We start from the raw sequence: 25,484 nt of genomic DNA, 5'->3' as shown, positions 1-25,484 counted from the left end.
TTTCGTAGCCGGAGAACGTTGACATTATGCGCAGCAAACTGCCTAACTTGCGCTTCGTCTAAGAACATAACAAGTCGCTACATTTTAACAATCAAATCATTGTGTTTTCTGCAAAATTTAAAACTATCACAAATATTATTGTGAGAAAGATTTAAATGCGACTGATACGATCAAGGATAAAATCACGCAGCCGTGGTGTATTGGTCTGTGTGTAGAATTCCTTGGTTAAATGCTAGTCCGTGGTGTTCTGCTCCAAGAAGTGTTAAGACTTCTTGTAGTACCAAAATAATTAATAAATTAAAAAAAAAAAATGTCTTTCAATAGACGTTCATCTGTGAGGGCACTAACATTCACACAATTAGGCAGTTAAGTAGGAATTTGTCAGCTTGACATCATTATATCCTTCACAATAAAAAAACGTTTCATGTTTTGGGTTTTTGGAGTAGTATTTCTTGATCTTCCATAGTACTTTTCTGGATTGACGCCATCTTTTGACTTGTTACATGTCGCATTGCAAAATCGCATCAAAATCAATAAGACCAATGAAAGCTTGGCGGCCGCAAGAATTGCAATTTTCAAGAAGTTCTCTAAAGCGTATACTCACTCAAGATCTGTTTCTCAATGCTTATAAAATTCAATTAACACAACAACTGAAGCCTAATATCCATGCACAGCGAAGAGAGTTCGTTGAATGGATTATTGAACATCAACAAATGGATGCTTATTTTTTTGAGCAAAATCATCCTAGGCGATAAAGCACATTTTCACCTTGATGGCTTTGTTAATCGCCAAAATTGCTGCTTTCGGGGTTCCGAGAACCCACATGTGATTGTCGAAAAACAAATGCATCCACAACGTGTTACTGTTTGGTGTGGATTATGGGATGGAGGCATAATTGAACCATACTTTTTTGAAAATGAGGAGAATGGTCAAGTAGGCTATTACTGGTGCTCGATATCTCGACATGATAACACAGTTCTTTCTGCCAAAATTGGATGATATTGATGTGGCCAATATGTGGTTTCAACAAGATGGTGCCACATGCCATACAGCCCGTGAAACAATTTAATTACTGCATAAGACATTTCTAGGTCGTGTACTTTCTCGTTTTGGTGATCAAAATTGGCCCCCTAAATCGTGTGATTTAACACCATTAGATTTCTTTTTATGGGGTTTTTTGAAATCACAGGTCTATGTTAACAAGCCCACAACCACCCTTGCATTAAAAGAGGAGATTCAACGCTGCATCAACGAAATTTAGCCACTTTTATGCAAAATGGTCATGGAAAATTTCGACGAAAGAGTGCGTATGTGTATGCAAAGCCGTGGAGGCCATATGCCCGATTTGTTATTCCATAAATAACTCTTTCCTATGTACTTTATGATTCAATAAAAAAATTACAATCAAACGACTAAAAACTGTGTTTTCTATTTAATTCAAATCTCGCGTTAATTTTGGGACACCCTTTATATATATATATATATATATATATATATATATATATATATATATATATATATATATATATATATATATATATATATATATATATATATATATATATATATATATATATATATATATATATATATATATATATATATATATATATATTTATATATATATATATATATATATATATATATATATATATATATATATATATATATATATATATATATATATATATATATATATATATATATATATATATATATATATATATATATATATATATATATATATATATATATATATATATGATAAATAAAAATTTTTTACTACATTTTTTACGAATATAGTTTTCATGCTTCATGCCATAATGCATTACAAGAAAATGCCGATCATGTGGACAGTATTTATACGAAAAACAAATAGTTTAGTTGTACAAAAATGCAAGAGTTATAAAATTAAAAGGCGGGTTAATATCCAAATGTCATCACGAGAACAAGTTTCAACAAACCAATAGACTGACGTAGTCAGTCTATTGGTTAATATAAATTATATTTTCATAAGAAAAACAAACTTTTACTGTTACCACGAAACTTACAATCGTAAAAAATACGCTTTTATTTAAAAGTTTATATTTATTTTATATATATGTATATATACATACATATAAAATAATACACCTCTTTTCCCATTGTCAATTATTGTCAAACTTTTTAGCACCCCTTCCCACCCCCTCCCTTTTATTTACTAACATTTTTTATGGATGGCGCCATATAAATATTTGTATTGCAAAAAAAAAAAAAAAAGTTTTTCATTTTTTTATTTTCATTATGTTTTTATTTTTTGTAGTCATGGAAAACCGTGTATAGTCTAGTTACCGATAGCCTTTATTAATAATTTCATGAAGCAATTTTTATGTTTTTGATTCATGAGTTGTTATATTTTTGAATATATTCAATCATGTTAAAAAGCATAAGATAAAAATAACAAATATACGTTCTCATTTGTATAAGTTTTTTTTTTTGAGTTTAGATTTAAAGAACTTACATTTTTAGAGTTATTGAGGTATTTTTAGGAATTAAATAGTGAAGGATCACGATATGCTCTAGAGAACTGGAATAAATTTATGTACTATAAATAAAAAGACTTATTTACTATTAATCAAATTACTAGAATAATATAATTTAATATGTCTATCTCGAATTTTAAAAAAAAAAAAATAGAGGTACTTATTTTAACTAATGTTTCAGTTTTTGCCGTTGAAGTGTAAATAAAGTCGACATTAGGTTTTCACTATAAATAAGTCCGATTATAGCATTGTAGAAAAAGTTGATGTTAGATTGCACTGTAGAAAGCACCGCCGATTTTAGATTACACTGTAGAAAGCACCGACGATTTTAGATTACATTGTAGAAAGCACCGACGGTTTTGATTTGTAGAAAGCACCGACGGTTTTGATTTGTAGAAATTATGATAAAAGTTAAAAACAAAAAGTTAAAAGACGTTAAAATTTGTAATACGGAAATTACAAATCTGAAATAAAACGCAAATTATTTTGTAGATCTATTTTTTGGCGGTCGAGCTTTGTTTTTTGTTTGGATGCCACTTCTAGCGATGGAGCTTTTTTCTTGATTGGTTGACCAGCTTTAATTAATAAAATTTAAAGATTAAGGGACTTTTAAGGGACCTTTAGTGACTTTGTAATTTGAAATAAAATAATAAATCAATCAAAAACAAAACTAATAACAATATCTAAAGTACTTTTGGTTGATTAGCCCTGTTTTTGGTAGTGTAACCCTCTTTTGGTTGTGTCACCCTCTTTTGGCTGTGACACCCTCTTTTAATTGTGTGACCCTTTTTGTTTTGCGTAATCCTGTCTTAATTGAATCGCCCTTTATTTATATACGTGTACCGTATTTTGGGTACTTCACTCTATATTGGTTGTGTCACCCGTTATTGGTCGCGTAACCCTTGGTTGTGTCACCCGTTATTGGTCGCATAACCCTAAAAAAATTCAATAAAATATTATTCTAACAAACACTGTGCTCGTGAGTCCTAAAAAATTGTACGTTTCCCCTCAACTCATTTGTGACGGCAAAAGAATTCAAAAAATATTAAAAAAAAAAATTAGTTTAAAACTAATCCAGTAATTTGAAACATAATTCAAAATTTGTTATGCTTACAATTTAAATTTAAATTTATTCACAAAAATGAGGAAGTTGTTTGCTTGACATATAACTTAAGAATTTTACGTTAATTTGACGCAATTGATTTATATCAAATCACCCAGTCCGTTAAACCATGTATCTTTTTTTTTTCTTTTCAAACTTTGACCCATGATTTGATGATTAGCTTTAACAAGAGAATGATTAAAATGATAAAAACATTGAACATTTTAAATGTTTTTTTATGGAAAAGCACTAAAAATGCATCATTATAAATGGAATATGTCAAAAAAATAAAAAATTAAAATAATTTTTTTATACGAATAAGTTTTATATTGATTATCCTTTATTAATAGTATTCACTTGTTAATACAATCAATGGATTGTATTAAGATGCTTAAAAATACCACAACTATTATTATTGTGATTGTATTTATAATTTAAAAAATTATCAAATTTTGCACCAAAGCATTAGTGCAAAATTCGATAATTTTTTAAACAATTAATAAAAAAGAAAAAATTTTAACAAATAATAAATAATAAAAAAATAATATTTTATAAAAAATAAAAAAAAAATTAATAAAAAATAAGAATATTTGCAAATTTCTTTTTACTATAATTACAATCGTAGTAATAATAGTTGAGGTATTTTTAAGCATGTTAATACATCGATTGTATTAGCAAGTGAATACTATCAATATGAGGATAATCAATATAAGACAAATTTTTAATTAAATAACTTTCTAGGCATCCATTGCAATGGATGCCAAAGAAAGTTATCTCAGTTAAAAAAGTCAAATAACTTTTTAACGATTGAAAAAATATCCGTTACAATTATCACACGCGCTTATTGATTGATTTGAATTATGGTAAAAGGCGGTTATCGATGAAGCGACTGTTATGAGTCTATATTAAAATACTTTTTTTGAGCCAAACTTTTTTTGCTTAAAAGTTGTTTGTTGCTAAACAAAGAAAGATTAAAATGTTTATTGTCTTGATTGCAAGCGGCGTGTAATTTTTATGTTTAACCTAATATCATGACGTTATTATTGCCACTATATTGAAAATTCCATTGTTTTTTAAAAATAACTTTTTTGTAATGAATATCGTATTAAATATCGAATATTGTTTTTTGAACGTTTAAACATCGTTGTATTTTACATTGATTGTATATCAATGTAAAATACAAGTTTGATATTTTGAAAAAATTACAAACGAAAAGTAGTCATTTTAAAAATAATTCAAAAACTTAAAAGTTCATTTAAAAATTAAAAATCATCAAATGGATGCATAAAAATCAAAAATGTAAAACTAAAGTTTTCTGATATTAAACTGAAATGTATAAAATATCACTTATCAAATATTTTTATTGTAAGGCATACCTTAATAAGCAGGACGTTTGCGGTAAAAGATTCTAATTGCCGGATATATGCTTTACAGCCGGAAATGTATTAGCGGATGTCCACGGTAAACTAAAGTAGAACAAAGGCTGCTAATTAATGTCCAAGCGTGCGAGTTGTTCGATCTGTTTAAACGAAGTTTTCATAAAATATTAACTAGAATTAAAAAGATTGACAATCTTCAACATTTTTGGATATAATATAATACTTTCGGATAATATTTACAAGATATATTTGCGCAATCATAAAGCATGCTACCACGGTATTTGCATAACTCGCTAAAACTAAAACTTTGCGTTTTATTTACATACAATGTCAAAGCAAACTATTTTAAATTTCTATGTTTACCGCATACAAATGTATGTTTATAGCACGCAAATAATTTTTTTAATGTGAATAACTGCAACAACAAAAATATATATTTACTTACATAAGTTTAAACGGCAGCCGATGAAATAGTGTTAACATTGTTGTTATTACATGTTGCAAATTACTTAATTATTTAAAAGTAAAATGTATATGGCATATAATTAATTAGCCAACTTTAATTGGCTAATAAAATAGTTTTTTTAGATACAACGTGTTTGTTTTACGTAACTATGTAATTGAATTAGAAATTCCAATTTTCCGCGTAAGAGATTATTTCAACTTGTTTAATTTGTTAAATTTGAATTAAATAAGTTATCTCAAGATATTCAAACGTTATGGTATTAAATTCAATGACCATTTTTTAAAAATAATTTGTTTACGACAAATAAGTTTAAAAAAAAAATCAACTTTATGCAATTTAAATTAAAAACAAAAAAAAAACAATATTAAGTTTTATTCAAAGTACATCTTTAAATTTTTCTTATAAATTATTCTTTAGAATAGGGATTATTTATATTATTAACAAGACATGTAAAACTTTTTTTAAATATATTTTTAAAAATACTATACTCCTAAAAATATGAAAATTTGGATACTTGTGGTATTAGAAACATTCATCATTTACAAAAAAGTTTGAAACTTTTAGGAACGAATGTTTCTAAAAGTTGAAATTGTGTATGTTTCTACCTTTTTTGTTAATAAAAGTTTCCAAAACTACAATTATCCGGATTTTTGTATTTACGTGAACAGTCTACACTTTTTTTAAATGCTTTACGTGTCTTTTTAAATTTTAAAAATGGTATTCTGAAGAATAAAATTCCTGAATATATTCTAAAAATATTAAAATAAGGAATTGCATGCGAAGAAACCTAAAAAAAATTTTTAAACGTTATTTTTCATACATTCAAATGTGCTTTTTTTTTTTTCTTATCCCTGTGTGTTTGTGTGTGTTTGTACCTGCAAAGAGGAGTGTATATAATATACAATCCTTTTTGCCAGTCCCTAAATAAATCAGTCGGTAAAACAAAAATAAAAAACAAAAATAATATAAAAAAATTGATAAAAATAAAAATAAAATTATATAAAATTGAAATATACAAAAATAAAATTGAATAACAAAAACATTATAAAATAGCAAACAAATAAAAACAAAAAAATTTAACGTTTAAAAAAAAAGAATCATGTCAATTAAGTTAACTTTTTTGCGATTATTTTAAAGACGTTTAACTTTATTAGTTTCCGCAAATAATTAATTGCTATATGCTTCAAGCGACCATAACAGAGTCAACTAAAACGTAAAGACAACGCAAAAGCTCTTTCTTAAAATCCTCGGTAAGCATAACGTGGTATAGAATTATATATATATATATATATATATATATATATATATATATATATATATATATATATATATATATATATATATATATATATATATATATATATATATATATATATATATATATATATATATATATATATATATATATATATATATATATATATATATATATATATATAAATATATATATATATATATATATATATATATATATATATATATATATATATATATATATATATATATATATATGCATGCAACGTATTTACAATTTGCAGAAAAAAAAAACTATATTCCATAATAAAAATCCATTACTATAATTCTCTTCATATTATAAATATTTCGAACGTTTTATACATATTCGAACGTTTTAAGATTTTTTTCAAAGATATATTGTAATTATTTTACTTTAAAAAACTCTACTATTTGTCCTAAGTATTTTCTCCTTTTTTATTACTGAAAACAATTTATAAAAAAACTGGCATTTTGTTAATATTTTCTAGTTTTTTTTATTTAATCATTCGTAACACTTTCCTTGACACTCTACCGCTACCGTTGTGTTATTCCGTCAAGCCTTTAACGTCAAGCCTAAAATGAACCAATAAAAAAGCAGCAACAATAAACCCGTTTCCGATTCATCTAACTTAATTAAAAATATTCTTATATATTTAAACAACTAGAGTAAAAAGTGATTTAATTGCAAATCTAAAATAATAAAGGACGAGAAGAAGTTAATACAATTTAAGTTAATACAATTCTTTTTAGAAAACGGATGGCTGTTTTTTTATTCTTGAAATTTCTCATAGTGATTTTTGGAAAACATCCGGCTTAAGATAACAATAGTATTATATTAAATGGATGAGAAGCTTAAACATAAACTTTATTAGCATTTATATATATATATATATATATATATATATATATATATATATATATATATATATATATATATATATATATATATATATATATATATATGTATATATATATATATATATATATATATATATATATATATATATATATATATATATATATATATATATATATATACACACACAAGGCCGTAGACAACTTTTTTTGATGTTTGAGCTAAACAACTTTGAAATATGAAGAAAACTCTATATTTAAGTATGCTTATATATATGAGGAATGAGGATGCTATGCAAAAAATAGCGGTGATTGGAGACTGGGAACAATAAAACCCCAAAACGTTAGCCCTCCCCCCCCCCTAATCTCAAATAGGAGGGCAATAAGTCAAATTTGTTAATTTTTTTTTAATTTTAAACTTTATTTATATTTATCGACAACTTTCAAATTTGATTCCATAATCTTTTGTTGTTCGGCTTTTAGACCTTATAAAGTCATAAAGTCATAAAATTAAACAAAAGTATTGTGGTTTCTCTTGCTTTAAGCAATTTCCTCATACTTTGCTCATTATCGGCGATTCTAAGAATAAAATAAAGGAGGGTGGGGGTGGGGCATTCCTTAAAAAATACTCAAACGTGTCAAACACTCAACTAGCCAACTATATTCCTTAAAAAACCTACTATAACTTGACGACCGCCTTCTTTGGGGGTATAATATCCCATCCCCTCCACACCTTTCTCCCGTAGAATCGCCTTTGTCTTTAAATACAAATTAATTCATTTAATTTGTAGCTCTCAACTATAAACATACAAACTTTGAAAGTAAGCAGCAATTAACAATAAAAAGCCTACGCTCCTTTCATTGCACACTTTTTAACGGTTTTTGAGCGGTTAAAAAGATAAGAATCTTATAATAGTGTATTCTCAACTAGCCAATCTTTGGCGGAGTCAATCTACCTAGACCTTTACGTAAAAAATATAAAGTTTTTTTTTTTTTTTTTTATTATTATTTATTTATTTTGCCGTTGATAAATATTACAAAAAATATTACAAAAAAGAAATTACAATAAAAGAAAAATCCTGGCCGGAGCAAGAAGAAGACAGGTTGTCTTATCACCGAGCCCCGTCACACAAAAATTTACATGCACAATAAATGATAAAAGACAAAAAGACAGTATAAATACAAAAACAAAAACAAATCAAATACTTCAGCAATAAAATAATTTGTTGCTAACAATCTTCCAGCAGAATAATTTTAAAAATAAAAAAGTAAAAACGACAGAAAATCATGAAAGTTATAAAAACACAAAAAAAAAAAGCGTTGTTTAATTAAAGAAAAAAAAAAAAAAAAAAAAAGCAATATATGTAAACATAAGTATTTGGGCTGATTATTTAATATCATCAAAAATATGAACGAAAAAGACAATTTTATTTTCGTTATCTTTTATACTAATGGTTAGAAACCATTTTAATAAAAGCTAAAGAAAGTGATAAAGATTTAATTTATTTTCAAGCGATTCAGTCCAAACCTTTAAATTGTTTTCAAAAAAGGTATTTGAAATCTAATATATCGAATTCCATGTTCAGTAAATACCGTTTTGAATCATCCTTAAAACTTTGCAAAGTGCAGTTTAAAACGAAGTTTTGTTTTTTACTAAAGAAGAAATTTGTTTTTAACTAAAGAAGAAATTTGTTTTTTACTTGGAAGAAATTTTTTCCAAACTAAAGGTCCCCGATATTGAATTTGGTACGAACTTAATTTAAGAAGGTTTATGAGAACCACAAAGTTATTCACTGAAAATTTGGTTGGATATTTATGGGAGATTTCATTAAAGTAGGATTGAAATGTTACTGGAGAAAACCTAAGTTTTGCTTTAAACATAAATAACATTACTTGAATGTTATGAATGATGATGAATATTAAGATGAATGTTAAGCTTATAAATATTTAAAGCTCCAAGCTGACGTAAGAGAGGTTCGCATTGTGTTTTTCTATTTGCCCCAAATACTATCCTGCAAGCATGTTTTTGTTTACTATAAATTTTTTTGAGTTTAGTGTGATTAGTGCTACCCCAGGAAATGTTACAGTATGAAAGATAACTGTGTATAAACGAAAAATATAAATTTTTTAAAGACTCGTTATTAAGAAAAGGTTTTGTTCGGTATAACATGGCAATATTTTTTGAGATCTTACCTTCAATATATTTAATATGAAATTTCCATGACAATTTTTCATCTAAGAGCACTTCCAGAAAGTTTTTAATCAATTCCCTTTTAATTATTTTATTATTGATTAAAAGATTGGGTAGTTTAAGAGGAATATTCTCGGCTTTACTAGGTTTATGGAATAGGATAAATTTTGTTTTCTCTACATTTAATGATAGTCGGTTACTTATAAACCACTTGTTGATCTTATCTAATTCTTCGTTAAATATTTTAAAAAGAACAGTAATATCTTTGTGAGAATAAAACAAATTAGTGTCATCTGCAAATAAGATAGTATTTAATACTTTTGATGATAAATATGAGTCATTCATATAAAGTAAGAACAATAATGGTCCCAAAATAGAACCTTGGGGTACTCCACAAGTTATTAAGTTGTTTTTTGAGTCTTTTGTTTCTTTAAGTACAAATTGCTTTCTGTTAGTTAAGTATGATTTAAACCAAAGTAAACTTTGATTTTTAACACCATAGTTTTCTAATTTTTTCAAAAGAATTTCATGATTTACTGTGTCGAAAGCTTTGGATAAATCAATAAAAAACCCTATTGTATAGCAATCACTATTAAATCCATTTGATATATGCTTAACCAATTCAATTATTGCATGGTTAGTAGAATGATTTTTTTTAAAACCGTATTGATTTTTATATAAAATCTTATTTCAGATAGATATTTATAAAGTCTGTTGTACATAATGCGTTCAATTAGTTTAGAAAAGCAGGGTAAGACTGAGATTGGTCTGTAGTTTGAAATATTGGTCTCATCGCCAGATTTGAAAATAGGTGTTATTTTTGCAATTTTTAGTTTATCTGGAATATGACCTGATTTAAGGGAGAGATTAAAAATATGGAATAATGAGGGTTCGATAATATCAAAAACAGATTTAATTACATTAACATTAATTTGATCTATACCTGCACTTTTTTTTTTTTTTTTTCAGACTATTAAAAGCAGTATGTAGTTCACTTTTGGTTAAAATCGGTTCTTCCATAATTAAATCAGTTGTTGCAAGATATGAATCAAATTTTTTTTGACCTACTGGAATTTTCGCTGCTAGGTTTGGGCCAACATCAAGAAAAAAATTGTTTAATTTCTCAATAATAACTTCTTTATGATAAATCATTTTTCCTTCAATAATAAGTTTTTGCGGTAAGTTATTTTTTTCAATTTTATTTTTCCCAATTAAGTCTCTAATAACACTCCATGTTTTTTGAGGGTTTCCTTTGTTTTTTTCAAGCAGTTTAGCATAGTAATTTACTTTTGATCGTTTTTTAGTTTTTTCAAATAAACTTTTATAATTTTTGTAATTATTTTCATTTTTATAAGTTTTATTTTTTAAATATTTATCATACAATTTTTGTTTTTTCCTTGATGATTTTAGTAGGCCTTTGGTCATCCATGGGGATACAACCGACTTTGAGTTTATTACTTTCACTTTTAAAGGAAATGCCTTATCATACATTTTAGAAAATTGGTTTAGAAATAAATCATAAGCATTATTTACATCGTGTGATTGCAGTACAAGATTCCAATCGACGTAGTTATTTAATAAATTTTTAAATTGGCATATGGAACTTTCATTGATTTGTCTCATGAATACTGTTGATTTGTGGGTAGCATTATTTAGAGTAACGCTCTCAGTAATAAGGAATATAGGAAAATGATCGGTTAAATCAGTCTTGATTATACCAGTTTTAAAACGGCTATTATGAAAATTGTTAGTTATAACATTATTTAATAATGTCGATGATTTTTTAGTTACTCTTGTTGCTTTGTTTATAGTTGGGATAAGGTTGTATTCGAGAAGAATATCAATAAAGGTTTTTGCTTCACTATTTAAGGCATGGTTGAGTAAGTCAATGTTGATATCCCCAACTACGTAAACATGCTTTTGCAATATATTTTTTGTGTTTAGGAATATGCGCAGATAAGTTTTGAGTGTTTTTAAACTTTAAACCAATGCTATTTATAGAACACCAGCTGGTGGTGTTCTATAAATAACATTGGTTATAAAATTATTAGCTAATTTATTTATTATCTCAACGCATAATGCCTCACAATCTGTATTGTTTACATTAAGATCTTTACGCTGAATAAAATCAATAGAATTGTGAACGTTAATATTTAAAATTTCGCCAGAAAGTTAGGACAAAGAAGTTTAAATCAAGGGTCATTTAATAAAAACAGTACAATAAAAAGAAAATTGGAAAAACAGAAAATAACACCTTGGTTCAGAGGCGTCAAGGATAGGACTAAGGTTTTTAACTTTAATAAAACTTTAAATTTGTTATATTTTGATGTAACATAAGCAAAAACTGATAATAAAAAATGAACACAACTGCAATTGCAAAAAGACGAATAAATTTAAGTAATAAAGAAAATAAGAAAGAAAATTAAAATGCTGATCACTGCTAAATTTTAAAATGCTGATCATTTCTAAGTTTTGTTATATTAACTGTAACAATATTTTTTTGTTATTATTGATTCTTTATTCAAGCAAAATTTTATTTAAAAGAAACATTTAAAATTTACCATTGCATAATCCATGTGTAAGATAAATTGTTTAGATTTTGGTTTTAAACCGATTAAGAGCGGTTTTCTTTATATTAAGCTGAAAAGATTTTCCATAAATATGCTCATCGAATAATATGATTGATAAGTTTAAAAACGCAAACATATTATGCAGAACTCTCAATAAAGTCATAGATACCGTAGAGAGATTGTAATTCTAAAATAAAGTTTTTCTTAGTTTTTCCCCTAAGAGAAATTTAAGACATCAATAAAAATATTAAGATATTAAAAATGATGACAACAACAATAGAATGACTTACTTGAACAACTTGTACAAAAATTTATAAGATATGTTTTCTTATAAACTTAATTAGCAAGGAAAAGTAAAAATAATATAATTTAGACTGCTCTGTCACAACAAAAGGTATAATTTTTTTTTTTATCATTTAATTTAAGGTTTTAGATTCTTTTAAATAAATCAGTAAAATAATCTTTTCTACATGTAGCAAATGGTAAAGTTGTGATTGAACATATTATAATTTCTTAAATCAAAGATCGGATAAAATAAGTGGAAGATTAAATCTTTTGAAGATTTCTATTTGAACCGTTTTAAATATTGCCACCTGTAAGTGTGCTGATCAACAGCGACTAATCCAGCATTTTTTGGTATTTGAGATTTCCAAATATGGAGTAAACTCCAAACATTTGTATCTCTATATTTATGTCAAATAATTATGCTTTCCAAAAAATTGCGATGATTGGAGGCTGGGAACAAAAAAGCCCTAAAATTTCATTCCCCACAAACAACCCCAATCCCAAACTTTTAAACATCTTCGCTTCCAACAAGGCTGCAAGCAACCACTAATTAGAGTTAAAAGTTACCGGAAGAGAAAAGATGAAGTTTAAAGAGCAAGATAACGATTGATCGACGACTTAAAGGATTGCAAATTATATGAATCAGGGAAGCAAGATGAAGGAAGCAGATTCCAAAGAGCTGATATTTGAGGGAAAAAACTAGACAAATAAGAGTTTTTGGAGCACTTAGAAACATTCACAGAAAAAAGATAAGACTTAATTGAATGACGAGTAACACGAGAATGAAGTTTAGTAGGCACAAGAGGCACTAGCTCTTTAGAGCAGTGCCCAATATAGTATTTGTAGAAAAGAGAAAGAGAAGCAACATTACGACTGTGTGATAATGGTTGGAGGTTGGTTGCATTTTTGCACCTTGTCTGAAAGAAAGAGGGCATTATTAGAAGATCCGCCCCAGATGTGGGAACAGTATTCCATACAAGGCCGGATTTGAGATTTATAGAGATAGAGAATAGAATACGAAGTAAGAAAGTTTGAAGCTTGATAAGGAGATGCAACCTTAGCAGATGCTAGTTTTGCAACAGATTTAATATATGGTTTCCAAGAAAGATTGGAAGTAAGAGTTAATCCTAAAAGATGAAGGGTAGATGACTCATTGAGTATATAACCGTTCATAAATATAGGAAGATCTAACTTATTGCAATAACGATTGGCTGAAAAAATTGAGTTTTATCTGAACTAAAGTTCACCAGCCACTGTGAGCTCTATGCTGTAGCAGAAGTGAGATCCTTTTCAAGCTCAAATGTTCCCTCCAATCAATCAGTGAGTTTTGGCTTCTTATCATGACAAGAATAAATGGCAGTACATCAGCAAACAATGCCAACTTAGATGTGATGATATCTGGATGATCGTTAATGTAAATTAAAAAGAGTATAGGGCCAAGGAAAGAATCTTGAGGAACCCCTGAGTTACTGAATGAGAAGAAGAGTTCTGTTCATCGAGGACAACTTTTATATTACGATTGGAAAGGAAGGATTCAATAATCCTAAAGATGTTACCGGATACACCATAAGAAGAAAACTTATGGAGAAGACCAGCATGCCAAACTTTATCAAAAGCTTTAGAAATTTCAAGAGCAATGGCCTTAACCTCTCCACCTTTATCTAATGCACGATAAAACCTATTGGTTATTACTGTTAGCAAATCAGCTTTAGAATGAGAAGATCGAAATCCATATTGATGGTCAGAAAGTAAGTTATTAGATTCAAGATGAGAGATTAAGTGTTTGTTAATTAAAGATTCAGAAACCTTGCTTATGATAGGAAGAAGACTAAAGGGACGGTAGTTAGACAAATCAGATTGCTCTACAGAATTTTTGAAAATAGGGATGACAGATGCCGCTTTCCAGCTTGTTGATAAAATGTTTTTTGTACTATCCTCAACCTGACTTATATTAATCGATAAATTTTAAGCTTCATAGTATTATCGCGTTCAAAAACAAGACCATATAAAGTTTAAACCCCCCTTAATCTGAGGCTGTTACAAAATTTATATGATCATTATTTTTGAACGCTAAGAGATCATACTATAAAACTTGAAATTTATGGTAGTCGGTAAAATGTAAATTGCAAACCACGAACTCTGCAAATCGGTAAAATCCGAACATTTTTGTAAACAATGGTTCTATTGGTTGTTAATGACCTAACATTTTTTAATTTTCGTTTGCCATTAAGCGGTTTATTTTATAATTTATGGACTTCAAGCAGAAGCATAAAATTTAAATTAAAAGAAATATAATTTTAAAAAAATATATCAAATTCTATTATATTTAATTTAAATAAAAAAATTGATGAGCAAACGTTTTTTAAAATACCATAACTGTAGTGGTCATTAAATATAATGTCTTGGTTCGCAAAAAAGTTAGCAACTTGTCGGTTCACAGTTTGCGGTTAGCAATTCGCATTTTACCGACTACCTAATTTTATCAATGAATATAAGTCTGGTTGAAAAAAATATTTCGTCAACTTGTTCCTCCTCACGCTTTTTATTGGCAGAAATTTCAGGCTTTTTTGTTCCCAGCCCTCCATTCATCGCAATATTTTTGTAAAGCATCATTGTTCGACATATGTATAAACATACAAACGTTTGGAGTTTGCTCCATGTCAGGAAGTTAGCTACCTCAAACACCAAAAAATGCTGGATCCGTCATTGCTGATCAATCCAGTACTACTAAAAGTTTCTTGATGACATTTTTTTATTTTTTATTTTTATTTTGTCACTCTATTTATCAAAAATAGAGCATTTAATAATTCCACGTTTGACCAAGTTGTCCAGGAATAACTTAATAGCTGTACTTCCTTCTTTAAATTTGGATATTTATAATATTATTCCAAAAACGGATATTTATAATATTATTCGCGAAAAGTTCTGTTTTAAAAGGCCGAGTCAACAACAGTGCTGAAGAATGTGATACTTGGGTGAGTTTTTCACATATGAAAACCATACTATTATTCTAAAAATGGTGTTTTAATTTGGGATCAAGAGGCAATTCAACTGGGTGACCAACTTTGCGTTTTGTGGAAGACGAATTTTTATCAAAAGTCAAACGCAATCTAGCCATACTAAATACCTCAAAATCCTTCACTTTTTTAAGAGATTTTAAAAACAAAAAGGTTTTTGTTTCTAAAGCTTTCGTTTGTTTTTCAGTCTCTTTTTTTAGACAAAAGAATAATTTTGGTCCTTGATTTCAATGTTTCCTCTTGAGGTGAAACGGCGGATTAAAAGATAATTAATGAAAACTTTGAGAAAAAATTAAAGGTCGCCATGCTCAGCACAGAAATTACTACATTAGGAAATCAGCATTTAAAATATTTAAATGCTGATTTCCTAATGTAGTAATTTCTGCCTTAACTTGGTGAAAGGTGTTGATGAAGACCGTTTACTTTTGGAGCACCTTGTCACACTGAGAAGACAGTCAATAAATACTTAGCTGACAACCACATTAAACTTACAACCACATTAATCAAGTCTATTGATGGTACGTTTGCAGTCTACCAACAGTTAGCGGTAATTGACCAAGAAAATTTTGAGAGAATAAAAAAGGTTAGAAGCAGTTGCCATTGACGCATTTACAGCCTACGAGCAGTTTATTACAAAAAAGCTAAGGCATTAAGAGGCAGCCAATGTCTCTTTGATGGAACTGCGCTGGTTATCTGCCCCATATTGTGGGCTACCAGAAAAAGTAATTGCGTGTGTCTTTGTTTCTGTACTTCTTAAAGAAGTTTGACGGTTGTAGAGATCAGGTTTTGCAGTATCGACGATCATACAACTAAACAAATTCTTGTAAGAGCACTCTAAAAAAATATTTCGTTTTTTATTTTCGTTACATTCTTGATCTAGGAATGTAACAAAAAAAAAAAATTTTTTTTGCTGATTCAATTGACTCTATAAGAAAAAAAAAACCTTTTGACTCCAGACTGCAAAAATATCAAACTAAATCGTTATGCTATTAATATGCTATGAGTGCCAATTCCCTGATCATTTTGTGAAAAACTGTCATCTACGAAGAAACAATAATCAAAGCAAATCAGTTAAAAGATGTGAGAAGAATGAAATGCTATGTTTCTTGTGAGAAGAGTATGGACATGTATTAAGAATGTGTTAAAAAAATAACTCAAGGGAGAAAATGTTTTCGCCAGTTATCTCCCTAAGCAATCAGAAATTGCGTTACCTACCATACGCTTTGACATAAAGAACGTTCCTCAGAATGTGTTAATCGACTCAGGGTAGACTTACTTCATGGTTTATGAAAATATGTGCAACAACAATAAAAAACAAGAAGTTAGCGTGGTAATTATTAATGGATAAGGACAGCTGTGCGAAGGTGTTAGCCAAACTTGATTGTCCCGCCAAATGGGAAATGGAAATACATTGTTTTTGAAAGCACTTGTGGTCGAGTTCAAACCACTTGGTCAGTGTTTCTTGATGGATATAATTGGAATACTAGCTCTTGGTGGAGTTTCATTATCTGCAACTGGTGAGATTTGTTTAGAAGAAAAAATGTTTACTTAGATTAAGAAGCGGTGTCAAAAGATGTCAATTAATATAATAGTTCGAAATTTTACAGCATCATTTGAAAAACAAAATGGAAAATGAATAACTACGTGGAAAATAAATAACGACGTGGAAAATAAATAATTACGTAGATATCGAAAACTACGTGGAAAATGAATTTTCAACCTGAAATTCTGGGGAATAAGATTGTTGAATGTATTAAAAAAAAGAAAAATGACTGCAAAGATACAATTTAGAAAAACACGACCCAACACAAGGTCTGGTTTCTCTCATGGGAGTTGCGCAGCAAAACAAAGGACCAGTGTAAGACTTCAGGAAACTGAACACAATTATTGAAGCAATCACGGCAAACACATATGCGTGCGTTAATAAATTTTGAAACTGGAAAAAATGATTGGAGAAAATGTTTCAATAATTGATTTATCTTCAGTCTAATGCAACTCAAATTTGATGAAAAACTTTGGGCTTATCAAACTGTTGTGTTCCGTGGACAATGAAAAAGAATTATCTGATACTGCCTCTTTTTTAAAACCAAACAAAGGTGTAGGCGTTGACGATGTTTCTTATAACCGAATAAAGGTGTTTTATATCTGGAACAAGGAATCTTTCCTGATAAACTTAAAATTGCAAGGTACTGTGGTACCAGTCTTAAAATCTCCAGATTTTAAGACTGGTACCACAGTCTTAAAATCTGGAGATGTTACAAGCGTCTCCAATTACAGGCCAATCTCGACACTACCATGCTTATCAAAACTATTAGAATACATTATGTATCGCAGACTATTCTCTTGAGAATAGCAATATTCTTTATAATTTAGATTTAGATTTAAAATCACTTCACTGATCAAGCAATTACTAATCTTGTTCAAAATATTTTTCAGACATTCGATGAAAATAAATATATGTTAGGTGTATTTATTGATCTTAGCAAAGCATTTGACACTGTTGATCATTATATTCTCTTTAATAAACTAGAAAACTACGGAATCAAACATTTGAATACTAAATGGTTTCAAAGCTATTCAAGGCCGCCGAGAGCCTTCAAACCGCCCGGGATAAAACCATTTTTGGCGCCCTTATAGATTTCGCTTCATATATATACTTAGCATAGAAGCAAAAAAATACATTATGCTTTTATAGCTACTTTAACTTTATTTCATTTTTTGCTTACCATAAACAATTCCTAATTTAAATAAGATTATCGAGCTTTTTTCGAGGTAAAATTATAAATTACTTCATCATATGACAATGATTTCGCGAGATCATTTTCAATATACAACATCATAAGATTTGAAATTCGCTCTTGTCCCATGGTGGCTCTGAAGTGGTTTTTTATAATCTTAAGCTTACTAAAAGATCTTTCACCCTCTGCAACGGATATTGGCATTGAGTGAAAGATGCGCAAAAGTATGCATATCCACGGGAAAATTGGTTGTAAGCCTTTGGAATATATTCGATTTAAAAGATTGAGAGAGCTGCCTCTATTGAACAAGGAAGATGCTTTCAACCGTTCAAAGTGACAAATTTCCTCAACAAGATCATCTTCTTTAACTTCATTTGAATAGAATTTCGCAAGTTGACGAGCTTTGTCATCTTGTGAAGAAGGGTCTTCAGACTGAAGCCAGATAAAGGAAAACTGAAAAGAAACCTTTTTTACCACATTAATTCTTGATTGAATTTGTAGAATTATGTGGTCCAATATCACGTTAAAAATATTTACTTCAAAATTCTTTTCTGTATTGTCGAGGTAGTGGGCTGTATTTGATGGTTCCTCGTGGAATTTTTTCACTCTACTTGTGCGTTTCACTTTAAATTGTATATCAGTTTCCAGCCACTAGCTTTGATTCAGTTAAAATACAATTCCACGACGAACGAATGCGACCTAGGTCATCTAGAAGTTGTTGAATGAGGATGACTTCTTTTTCAATGGTGATTGACTCCGACTGGAGACATCGACTAATACCATCAATATTTTGCAGTGTCTTATACCAAATGGTCAGGAGAACTACTGATTCAAATGATTTAAAATATTTCCCAACGATTTTGCTTGATTTACCATGTCCGCAGTTAGGTCAAGTTGATTAACGGTTCTATCCAAAGCAGCAATGACTTCTCGTGGTTTTTTCACTAAAGCTGCAACTTTAACAGCTGCAATGTGGGCTACCCATCTAGTATCTGAGAGCTTGTGAAGTTATAAAGCATTTTCTTCAAGAAGAATTTTCCATCTTGCTGGGCTGCAACTAAAGAACACATAAAGGGCTTGGATATTGCCAAAAAACGTTTTGATCTCAGCGCAAGACTCAGCAGCATGAACTCCAGCTAAATTTAAACTATGCGCACCGCAAGGAATGAACAAAGAGAACGGATTTTTTTCCAGTATATGAGCTTGGGCTCCATTATAGATTCCAGCCATATTAGAACAATTGTCGCATCCTTGGCCTCTCAATTTTTGTAAATCGAGATCCACTTTCGCTAAAAAATTGCAAATTAAATAAGCAATATCTGCACCTTTCTTTTTCTCCATATCTTCACCGCAGAGAAATTGTCCTTTAAATTCCCAAATTATCTTACCCGAGTTGAATCGCACAAGTCAAAAATAAATGTGATTTGTTCGGTGTGAGATACATCTGGGGTCCTATCGGTAATTATCGTAAAATATACGTCATTTTTTACTTCTTTCACAATTGCTTCTTGAACTAATGTAGCGCATTCACTGATGAATTCGTTTTGTGATTGCCAGGAGAGATAGTGAGCTTGCATTCTGGTTCCTTTATTTTGATGACAAGCAACTGTTTCAAGATGATTCTTTAATGTTTCGTTGTGACGAGAAATAAGTTCAAGGCAACTTAAAATGTTCCCTTTCTCGTTCTTCTCCATCGACGAATGTTGCCCTAAAACAATAATTTCTACATTAGTTAAATGTATATCATAGAAGTTCTGTAATAATAAAGAACTTATTCTTAATTATTTAGAGTTCTGACCTAGAATATTCACCTCTAAATGATAAGTTTTGAGATGCTAAAAATAAAGTTTTATCTAAAACACAACAAAGTATTTCACGCCACCTGGCTACTTCCTTTCCTTGTGCCTTTTGGAACTCTGAGTCAATTCCGTGCTGATTGACAAGAGCTGAGTGCAAAGTTTTCCAATTGAGATAATGACCTTGATGAACTGGGTTGCTATGATGACTTTTGATACGATCACTCAATTTTCTCCAGTCATTTCTTATTCCTCCATTCCAGCGAAGAAGAAGAGATCGATCCCCATTGGATCCGGAATTTTTACATCCAAATAAAGAACACGGGAAACAAAGAAGAGAGTTAGACAATGAGCTCCATATCAAATAATCTTTTTGAACTTTTTCTCCATTAGGCAATGCAATAAAAAGAACTTCTTTTGGGAAGGCTCTGTTATTAGAAGCATTTCGTAGGAAATCATCAGGTAAAGTTGACGGACCTTTTTTGATAATTACTTCTTTTTCTTTTTGCTCAAGAATCGATGGCCAGAGTGCTGGGTTATTTTCAACGCCTGAATTAAAAAAAAAATGAATTAAAACTTAATACTTAATTAATTATTTAGTTATTTTGAATTATTGTTTGTGTAAAACCTTCATTTTCTTCGGGTTTCAATTCATCATTAAAACTGTCGTCTGTTTCATTTTCCACTGAACCAAGTGAATGCAGATCAACGATATCCTCAACGCAATCATCATTATCATAAAACGATAATTCTATTGTTTGTTCTGATTTATCTAATTCGGCCGACTTGAAAAATGATTAATTATTATTCATAAATTGCTTCGAAAATAATATATATATATATATATATATATATATATATATATATATATATATATATATATATATATATATATATATATATATATATATATATATATATATTTACTTACTCACCTTCAATCAGTATTTTGATTAGTAGCTTTGTAAAACCAACGTAATTCTTGGAGCGTTTGTTTATTTTTTTCACATTCTTTCGCCCTTTTTTTTTTTTTTTAAACATCTTCGCTTCCAACAAGGCTGCAAGCAGCAACTAATTAAAGTTGGAAGCTACTGAAAGACAAAAAGATCAAGATTGTAGAGCAAGATAAAGATTGACGGACGACTTAAAGGATTGCAAATTATATGAATCAAGAAAAAATGATGAAGGAAGCGAATTCCAAAGAGCTGATGTTCAAGGAAAAAAATTAGACGAATAAGCGTTTTTGAAGCACTTAGGAACAGTCACAGAAAAAGGATGAGACTTAATTGAATGACGAGTAACACGAGAATGAATTTTAGTAAATGGCACAAGAGGCACTAGCTCTTTAGAGCAGTGTCCATTATAGTATTTGTAGAAAAGAGAAAGAGAAGCAACATTACGACGATGTGATAATGGTTGGTGGTTGGCTGGTGCAAAAACGCATTGTAAACATAGTTGAACATGCAAGAGCAGGTCCAACTATGTTTACAATGCGCTTTTGCACCTTGTCTAAAAGAGAAAGGGCATCATTAGAAGAACCGCCCCAGATATGGCAACAGTACAAGGCCAGATTTGAGATTTATAGAGATAGGGAATAGAATCCGAAGTAAGAAAGTGACGAGCTCGATAAAGAGACGCAACCTTAGCAGATGCTAATTTTGCAACAGATTTGATATATAGTTTCCAAGAAAGATCGGAAGTAAGACTTAATCCTAGAAGATAAAGAGTCGATGACTCATCAAGTACATTACAGTTCATAAATATAGGAAGATCTAACTTACTGCAATAACGATTGGCTGAAAAAAATTGAGTTTTATCTGTATTGAAGTTCACCAGCCACTGTGAGCCCCATGCTGTAGCAGAAGTGAGATCCTTTTCAAGCTCAAACGCCCTCTCCAAGCAATCAGAGAGTGTTGGTTTCTTATCACGACAAGAATAAATCGTAGTATCATCAGAAAACAATGCCACCTTAGATGTGAGAATATCTGGAAGATCGTTAATGTAAATTAAAAAGAGTATAGGGCCAAGGATAGAACCTTGAGGAATCTCTGAAGTAACAGAATAAGAAGAAAAGTGCTGTTCATCAAGGACAACTTTTATACTACGATTGGAAAGGAAGGATTAAATAATCTTAAAGATGTTGCCAGATACACCATAAGAAGAAAGCTTATGGAGAAGACCAGCATGCCAAACTTTATCAAAAGCTTTTGAAATTTTAAGAGCGATAGCCTTAACCTCTCCGCCTTTATCTAATGCACGATAAAACCTATCAGTTATAGCTGTTAGCAAATCAGCTGTAGAACGAGAAGATCGAATATCCATATTAATAGTCAGATCCATATCGATGGTCAGAAAGTAAGTTATTAGATTCAAGATGAGAGATTAAGTGTTTGTTAATTAAAGATTCAAAAACCTTGCTTATGATAGGAAGATACCTAATAGGACGGTAGTTAGACAAATCAAATTGCTCTCCAGAATTTTTGAAGATAGGGATAACAGATGCCGTTTTCCAGCAGGCTGGAAAACAAGACTCTGATAAGCGCTTGTTGAATAGTTTTGAGAGTATAGACGACAGCTCCGGAGAACGCTTCTGCAAGACAATAACAGGTATGTAGTCTGGGCTACAAGCTGTAGAAGAGTCCAGACAGGAAATCACTTTAGATACAGAAGCTGGAAGGATACGAATGTCAAGCAATGGATCAACCTGTTTGTTGGCAATATCAGGTAAAACGCAACTAGTGGAATCAAGAGATGATATTGATGAAAAGTTTTTAGCAAACAATTCAGCTTTATTTTTAGGTGAGGTGACAAAGTCTGAACCATACAAGAGAGGTGGAATTAAAAATTTGCCCTTATTATTGATACTATTAAAGAATCTCCAGAAGTCACGACAGCCTAATTTTTGAGCTGAGATGCGAGATTTCATGACCTGAGAATAACGGGTTTTGGCGTAAGACAAAACCTTTTTACAGTTGTTTCTAGCAGTAATAAACAGACGTTTGTTTTCTGGAGAACTGTTTTGCTGATAAATATGGAAGTAATGGTTTCGATTGGCAATTGCAGCAGCACAGTGTGAGGAAAACCATGGAGGAGAGTGAGGTTTGACCTGGAATTGTCGAGAGGGAACTTTTGGAAGCCAATAAACTTTTGGAAGCCAAAGGAACTTTTGGAAGCCCTTTTGGAAGCCAATGCCCTATTTTGGACACCAGAAAGTATTTTACGATTCATTATTAACAGTTACTGTAAATAACCGTAAGCATCAATAGAACAATAGCATAGTCAACTACGCAAGCTCATCAAAAAATTATAAACTCAATCTCAAAAAGCTAATGTCATAAATCAATATTTCAATAGTTAAATATAAATCTTAAACATGAATTACCATAAATAAGTTGATCGTAAAGAGTTGAAAAATATTCACTATTACTTTCTAAATTCTGAATAGAATTATTTCTAAATTGTATTCACAGCTTGTTATTGCTAATTACCAACGTTTACGTTTTTTTTTACTTTAGTCTGATGAATAAAAAAACCTGAAGGGACATTTTTAATTTAAAAGCGTATAGAGTACGAAATCAATGATAAGTTCGTATTTTAAATTTTTTTCGAGGAATTAAAAATAATGATATAACGCGAGTAATATATACATTTCAATTATGGCATTTTAAGATTTAAAAAACTATTTTTATTTTACTTCGGCATATGGCGCCCCATCGACATCTGCCGCCCGAGACAAACTGTCCCTTTGCACCCCCCCCCCTCTCGGCGGCCCTGAAGCTATTTGTCAAATAGAAAACAAAACATTTCTTTTGGCAGCGGAGAAACTAATAGTATGAATATAACCTGCGTGGTTCCCTAAAGGTCAGTTATAGAACCACTCTTATTTTTAGTTTATATTAATGATTTGAGCAAATCTTGTAATTTACTAGACGTTATTTTGTATGCTAATGATACAAATTTGTTTCATACTCGTCATGATATAAAAATGTTATTTAATTCAGTTAACATGGAACTCTTAAAACAGAATGGTTTAATGCAAATTAATTACCAATTAATTTAACTACAAGAAAGTATACATTTCTCCATCGCTTTCATGAACTCAATAAAATCCCCTTAAAGCTTCAGATACTTGAGATACCTTGGCTTGCAATGTTATTTTTCTTTTCTGAAATTTTAATTTGAAGTTAATGCCTTTTACTAAAGATTCCTTCATTAAAATTTATTTTCATATATTAATTAAATGGAAAGGGAAAGGGAAAGGGGTAGGAGTACAAAGGGTCTTTTTTGCATCATTAATACTATGCCTAATCAACATTTTTTATTGCTTATTAATTGTAATTTACATTTTTTTTTTTTTTTTCTTATTCAGATTTAGAAAAAAAGATTGTTAAAGATTCGGAATGGTGGTTTATAAATTTTTAAAAATAACATTGCAAGATTCGGAATGGTGGTTTATAAATTTTTAAAAATAACATTGCAAGTCCTTGAGATACCTTCAGATACTTGAGATACCTTATCTCAAGTATCTGAAGGTATTGGCGGTGAAGCTATAAAAAGAGAGCACTTATTAAAATTTCTAAGCGTTTCTCAAGCGTAAGATTTCCTTGGCAAAGATGTGGCTTGGATAGATCATATACATTATCTTGAAGGTAAAATCTCAAGAAATATATCCTACTTTATAAAGCAAAACCTTTATTAATTCAAATTTGTTCAAAATTACAATATTTCTCCTTTATTCATTGTTGTCTAGATTATGCAAACATACCTTGGCGTAGCACAAATAAATAAAAAATTAAAAAACTCTTTAATAAATAAAAACATGCAGTTAAAATATTATCTAATTTAGGCCGTTTTACACACTTCAAAGAACTATTTGTAAAGCTGAATATACTCAATGTCTACCAACTAAACATTTACATCTTTTGTATCATCTTTTAATTTTTATGTTCAAAGTTAATGCAAAAATAACACATAACATTTTTAATTCGTTATTGATAAGAAATAACCATAGATTTACTCAAACAACACATATATTTAGTTCAAACGCTTTTTTTGACGCAACTGAGATTTCAGTATCTATTAGAAGGCCAAAAGTATGGAATTCTTTCTAATAAACTTAAAACTCTTGAAACTCTCAATGAATTTAATGTTTTTAATAAATAAATAAATGCATATATACATATATATATATACATATATATATATATATATATATATATATATATATATATATATATATATATATATATATATATATGTATATATATATATATATATATATATATATA

At 29.4% G+C, this 25,484-nt stretch overlaps 2 protein-coding genes across 7 annotated transcripts in view; one reads left to right on the top strand and one right to left on the bottom strand.

Annotated features, from left to right (window-relative positions):
• Positions 1 to 5,686, bottom strand: part of LOC100199718 (rho GTPase-activating protein 20) — a 65,519-nt gene extending 59,833 nt beyond the window's left edge. The window contains exons 1-2 of one of the 5 annotated variants that reach the window (XM_065794128.1): positions 5,449 to 5,686; positions 5,001 to 5,143 (exon numbers count right to left, since the gene is read on the bottom strand). The gene's annotated coding sequence lies outside the window, so the exon portion shown is untranslated. Of the gene's footprint in view, positions 1 to 5,000; positions 5,370 to 5,448 lie in introns of those variants that run through there. The other 4 variants (XM_065794129.1, XM_065794131.1, XM_065794130.1 and 1 more) reach the window with 4 other exon arrangements.
• Positions 5,687 to 12,462: 6,776 nt separating this feature from the next.
• LOC100205644 (uncharacterized protein DDB_G0283357) overlaps positions 12,463 to 25,484 on the top strand; it is a 36,050-nt gene continuing 23,028 nt past the window's right edge. The window contains exon 1 of one of the 2 annotated variants that reach the window (XM_065794117.1): positions 12,463 to 12,754. The gene's annotated coding sequence lies outside the window, so the exon portion shown is untranslated. The remainder of the gene's footprint in view (positions 12,755 to 25,484) is intronic. The other variant, XM_065794119.1, reaches the window with a different exon arrangement.

This window comes from Hydra vulgaris, chromosome 03, assembly GCF_038396675.1.
Source record: "Hydra vulgaris chromosome 03, alternate assembly HydraT2T_AEP".
NCBI classification, from domain to species: Eukaryota; Metazoa; Cnidaria; class Hydrozoa; order Anthoathecata; family Hydridae; genus Hydra; species Hydra vulgaris.
The sequence above is the reverse complement of the archived record's forward strand: the minus strand, read 5'-3'. Positions and strand labels throughout refer to the sequence as shown.